General features: G+C 53.7%; 1 protein-coding gene across 3 annotated transcripts in view; it reads right to left on the reverse strand.

Annotated features, from left to right (window-relative positions):
- The window catches only part of LOC121666316 (galactosylgalactosylxylosylprotein 3-beta-glucuronosyltransferase 1-like), a 28196-nt gene extending 22584 nt beyond the window's left edge, over positions 1-5612 (reverse strand). The window contains exon 1 of one of the 3 annotated variants that reach the window (XM_042031769.1): positions 5417-5612. The gene's annotated coding sequence lies outside the window, so the exon portion shown is untranslated. The remainder of the gene's footprint in view (positions 1-5416) is intronic. The other 2 variants (XM_042031767.1, XM_042031768.1) reach the window with 2 other exon arrangements.
- Positions 5613-6000: the final 388 nt, after the last annotated feature.

Consider the following 6000-nt stretch of genomic DNA (forward strand, 5'->3'; position numbering starts at 1 on the left):
GAAGTGGCACTTCGTGCAGTATTACCCCAATGAACGACAGTCCTATTGCTGTGGTCACAGTCAGGGCTTTCATGAAGCCCAGCACTGTTGCCTGACCCATAGCTATGCACATAACCATAATAATAAATTAAATCTGCCAGTCACAGGAGAAATACCCCTTTACAGCTGTTTTTAGCTTTCAGAATGAGGGAGGGTCAGGGCAAGATGAATGTCAACGATCCTACTTTAACAACTGAGGCATGAAGGGGAAGAGGAGCCAGCAACCTCTGCTCCTGCCAGGCAAGGATCAACTGTGCTGTTTCTATCAAGAGGCACTGGGAGATTTTTGTTGGGAGCAGAGGACCTTGCTAAAACCCTGCCCTTAAAGACAGTGTCTTTAGAAGCCAGGCTGCCCTGCAACGCTCCAGGGAAGGCAGGGTCTGCAAGTTACTGCTGCCTGCCTGGCCCTTGGCTTTTCCTCCAAGTTCTCCCACACAAGGATTGCTGAGGAGCAATCCTACTTTGCTTAGCAAATCACAGTTCCCATGTGCCCTGTACTCCCCCACACAGACCCACCGTGAACTTACAGAATGAGATAACACTGCGGCTCTAAAATCTTTCATCCAGAGCTGAGATTGCCCGACTGCTAACCCTGTTCAAGTAATCCCAGCACTTTGCTTGGCTACAGGTTGGCTGTACTGGGAATAAATGCCCTCACTCTTACTGACGAGGGGTAACATCCAAAGAAAACCATCTCCTTTTGTAATGCAGCATTATTCATAGACCAGCACCACACAAAGTTGCCAGGATGCTGGCAGTCTGCTAAAATCCACAACGCAGGCAGGGGAAGTGGCAGCGTAAGCACCACTGGACCAGCTCAAATCTCTGCAGAAGTTAACCTGAACCCACTCCAGCTGACAAAACCCTGAGAGAGCTAAGTGTCAGCACACAGGCTGGAAAACACGTATTTTTGCTTCTGCTGGGAAAATAAAATATGCCCCAGTGATCTTCACTTGAACAGGTCTGTATCTTTTTGTCCTTTGTCTCTTACATTGATCAGTGTTGTGGGTTTTGGAAGGTGTAAGAAACCCTATGCTAGAGGATGTGAGAGGTTCAACCCTGAAGATTTAGATCTATTTCAAGTGGACTGCCCTGTCCAGTGATGCACAACCTACTATCCATCAGAATCTCTCCTCTTCCTGAATCCTACACTCAGCACCAGCAGCATCTTGTAGCACAGAGTTCCTTATGTCACAATGCACAGCATGGGAAAATACTTATTTCTATCATCAAATTGCTACCTTTCATGTTTTCCTGAATGCAGTCCAGTTCCTCTACTGAGAAAAGCCCTGTAGAGAAGCATTCATTCTCCCTCTTCTGTGTTGCTGATTGCTTTGTTCTGCACCCCAGCATCCCTCCTCATGTGTCTTCCTGAGCTAACTAACCCCATCTAAGGAATCTCTCTATGTGCACTGGACATTAGAGGGATTACCTCATTGGAGTAGGGATGAACAGTAAACAAAATCTGAAGATCCCTGTGCTGCAGCTGTGGATCCCAGTTCTGTGTCTCAGACCTGGGAAGCTGTGTCTCATGAGGAAACTTAGTTCCCATTTTATAAATCTCAGGAATTTGCAGAGTGCAATGTTTTCATCTCAGGCAGAGAGATGTCAGACAGCCCCCCACACTGCGTGGTGGAGGAAGCCAACAAGACAGTTGATTGAACACTTGGGAACATTGGCAAAGTAGATAAATTTGAGCTTTTAAGGAAAGGCCTTCGGGAGCACTAATGTCACATGAGAGCAAGCTAGAAGAGACTTCAAGCTCTTAATTATGAGCCTGCACAGCTAAAACAGCATGAAAGATTTCTAAGTGTGCTGACCATAGGTTGAGGTGCGGTTTGGAGACACACCCCGACCTGGAGGAATCAGCGGGGTCTGACCAGTGTCCCTTTTGAAGAACTGGCCTTAGGCAGCCATGCCTGCCCCCGAGACGAGGGTGCTGACAGCCACAGGTCTTGTCCATGTCCTGTATTTGTTAGTCTTTTGTGGTACTGGTAGGTTTTAAATCACAGTCCTGTTAGGCTGAGCTGCTTCCCAGCAAGTGCTTCCCAGAGATGCAGGGGCCTCTCGCCTGTGAGACAGATGATCTGGGGCTGTCTCAGCTCTGACGCGATGAGCTGCAGTGTCTCCCCTGTAAAGAGGGGGTAGTCATCCTGACAAACAGCTCTGTACGTGGGCAGGGAGTGCTCTTAATCACATATGTGGAGTACTTGGAGATCTCAGGATGAGAAGCGGTGCAGAAAAGCATAATGCTTATTATTAGGCAGAAAGGCCGGGAGCAAAAAGGACAGAGTGATTTTAGACTTCTCCAGGGCCCTGGAGGTGTGTGGGACCTGGATTCCAGTCTGGCTTATTACCTCCTTTTTAGTCTTCTTCTTTTATTAGGAAGAATTAGATACAAGGAGGAAGGGGATAGATACCATCTTTCCTGTGTACATCCTGCAGAATAATTGCAGCGCTTTCCCAGAGCAATTTTGCATGCTCAGTAAAGGGCATCTTTGAAGCCTATCAAATACCTCAAGCCTTGTAGGCATACATATGAAGGCTTCCAGCACACGTCTTTATTGCTTCCAAATATTGTGAACAGGAAAGACCACCGAAAATGCTCAAGGAGAAGAGGCCTTGGACGTAGTTCCAGGAGGTGGATGGAGTTGTGGGGTGGCTTCTTATGGTTGGGACAGGAATATTGTCTCCTGAGGCATTAGAGGTAAGCAGGAGGTAACTGTGCCTGCAGCACCAACACGCTGGGAGAGAGAGGCAGTCGAGGCTGGAGTTATGAAGGCACTGAGAAACACAGGGATGTGTAGAGCACTGCCACTGGAAGGTGATTACCGTGGTGAAGAGGGGAGGAAAGCCATCCAGGGGTAGAGCTGGCATGAATCCAATCCAGGCTCCTGCCTGCTAGGTACGACTTTGGCCTCGGACACTAAGGACATCTCCTGGCCTGCTGCTGAAGCAGAGGAAAGTTCCCGGCCAAAAAGTACCTTTACCAGTGCTTCATAGGCAAGAAGAAAGGATGCTGAGTACACAGGAGACACAGCCTTGAGCTGTCCAGTACAACCTCAGACACTCTGCAGGGAAGATGTCATTAGAGAACACAGCCACTAGGCACAAAAACGTTCCCAAGCCATGGAAAGAATATGAATTTAAGGGCTGTACATTGTGGAAGTGTTTTCTCTCTTGCGTACATTTAGCTGCTGTATAGCTCTGTACAGCTCCCTAGGCAACAGTCTTCCCAAATGACACTCTAACAAAGCCCAAAGGTACGGGAGCTTTCCTCATTAAAACCCTTGTCGTGGGAGCAAGTGTCCTCAGCGCAACTGCTTTGCTTTCTATCCCGTGGCTGTTAAAGTGTCTTGCAAGCCAGGCTGAGGCCCTTTGTTGTAAAGGTGGCTGCATCTCAGCTGTGCTCTGTGTCAGCTGGTTGAATTGCTTTGTGATTGCAAGGTTGCCTAGATGATTTCTCTATTATTATTATTATTACTACAATTACTACAAATTTTTACTACTATTATTTTTACTTCGACACTGAAAGTGTCAAAGAAGAGCTTTAACTTGATCTCATCAGATTCCTGAAACACCCGATACGACGTGTTAGCTGCACATCTACCTGTGTACATTAACTGCTCTGCGGAGCCTTGATTCAATGCAGACTGGAGTACCCTGAAAGCAACACCAAAGTCACTCCTGGGAGGGGGCAGGGAGGAAGGGAGGGCAGCAATCACAGCCACGGAGCTCCTGACCTCACACCGGGCAGACACAGCGTGCGCTCAGCCACTGGCACTCCTGCTCTGTCTGTATCCCAGGTGAGCCTGCCAACAGACAGCTTCCAGGAAACCATGGAGCAGGCACCAACCAAAAGTGATCGAGGCCCCCACATCCTGCTTCAGGGCACAGAGAAAGGGGACTTGGCAGCATGCATGGCTGCAAACAGATGTGACACAGGCTGTGACACACAGCTCTGCCAGTGGCCTCCTCCTGCCCTGTAACCCTCTCTGCTGCCTGACACTAAGGTCCCCATAATCTCCTAGCAAGGAATCTCTTTTTGGAGCAATGATGGCTTCCCTCCTTTGAGGTTCCTATCCTGCTGTCTCTGTGCACCTGTCTCCCAGTTTGTGGAAGTGCTACATGGCCCCTGTTTCTAGTCCTGTCTGAGGCTCGTGAGGTCAATGCCTTGCACTTCTGCTGGCTGTCCAGGGCTGCAAGGCATGAACCTCCCCACCCATTTTTCCCTTTCTGCACCTGATGAGATTTAAGCGCAAGCAGAAGTGGGTGATCAGACCCATGTGTGAAGCTGCTGTACCCTGTTACACTCTCTGCATATGTGCTTTGCACAAGGAAGCTTCCTGTGGGTCCAGAAAACGAGCTGAAAGCACCTGCAGAAGCTGCATTGCTCACTCTCCCCCACTCACTTGCTGAGCTGTGTGGACTTCAAGTTGTTGGACAGGTATTTATAGATTGTCATGACTGCTCTGCTACGGTGATGCTTGGTGCTGCCCTGCTGATTCCAACACCCCTTCTCTCCAGCTGCACAGAAACTGCCCCTTGGCAGGTTTCCCTAAGGATTGGCTGAGGAACTGGCTGCTTCTCTCCAGATTTGCAGCACCTTGAGGGGTTTCTCTCTGTCACGCACTGGCTGCTGACCCTCCCCCTCCTCTCCCCCGGCCCGAGGCTGGATGGGCGAGTGGCTGGAGCGGGAGGCCGAAAAAAAAGTACTTTCCAACTCAACCAGCAACATCCACGCCAAACTGCTCCAGAAAACCAGCAAGTGCATCCCTCGGCAGACACCCGTGCGCCAGTCAGGGGTAGAAACGGGCAGAACCCTTCCCCAGACGTCCTGCTCTTGCCTCCCAATACACCTCTCCAGAGCCCCTCACAGGGACGCCCACTTGGGGTCGGTTCCCAGCGAGGCTACCTGTGCCTGCACACAAACCCCGTCGCCCTTCTGTAGTTTGGCTTTTCCGGTATTTGCCACCAAGAGGCTCAAAAAAACCTCTCCGGGAGCAGCGGCATGCCCGGGACCCGCGTTTGGGTACCCTTGCTCGGAGATCCCGGCGGCGAGATTCCCGGGTGGACACACACCAGGAATCGGGGCATCTCCCCACAGCTGGAAAATTCCAGTCTGGGAATGGGATGTCGCTCCTCTGGAAGGTGTCCGGACCAAGCTGTGCGGGGATGCAAGGACAGGGGCTCCCCGTGAAGCGCGGAGCCGGTTCGGGAACTGAGCAGGGATGAAGTTCGGGGATACAGCTGCCGGTCGTAGGGCAGGGCACCCCTCCAGCGCCAAGCGCCGGGGGACCGCAAGGTCACCGCTGTATCCCCGGCGCTGCTCCCACCCCCAAAGCCCCGGTGCCCGAGCGCGGGGTCTCCCGCTTACCTGGCGAGATGAGCCGGTCACGGCGGAGACGCCGGGGCGCCGGTCGCGGGGCGGCACCGCACCGGGGGCTACCGGGGGAGCATCGCCCGCCGCCGGGCGGAGGCGCGTCCTCCCTGCGCCCTGGGAACGGCACCGGCACCGACACCGGGACCGGGACCGGCCCGTCGGCGCTGCCGGCGGATGGCGGCGCCCGCCTTCAGACGGCGCCGGCGATGCGGCTACGCGCGGCGCGGAGCCGATTTAAGGCCACCCCGTGCCGGGGGTGGGGGAGCGCCGAGGGCCGCCCGCAGCGGCTCCTGCGCGCCGCGCATCCCGCGGGGCCACCTTAAGCGGGGAAGGGTCGAGCGCGGAGGCAGCGAGGGGGGAAGGAGCGGCGAGGAGGCGATCCGAGCCGGGAAAAGGGGGAAAGGCGAGCGGGGCCGGGCACGGCCGCAGCGCTGCCCCCGCCGCCCGCAGCAGGGCCGGGCACCCTCGAAGGGGGAGGGTTCCTGCCCCGGGCCGGCCGCTGCTCTTCCCGCCGAAGGCGAGGGGCCGGGATTTTTTTTGCCCGTCCCGGAGGTCTCGCTTTGCTCCTGACTGGGTGC

The sequence above is a fragment of the Corvus kubaryi genome, unplaced genomic scaffold (genome assembly GCF_017639235.1).
Source record: "Corvus kubaryi isolate FWS band 111438036 unplaced genomic scaffold, C.kubaryi_AGA036_p1.0 37341, whole genome shotgun sequence".
NCBI classification, from domain to species: Eukaryota; Metazoa; Chordata; class Aves; order Passeriformes; family Corvidae; genus Corvus; species Corvus kubaryi.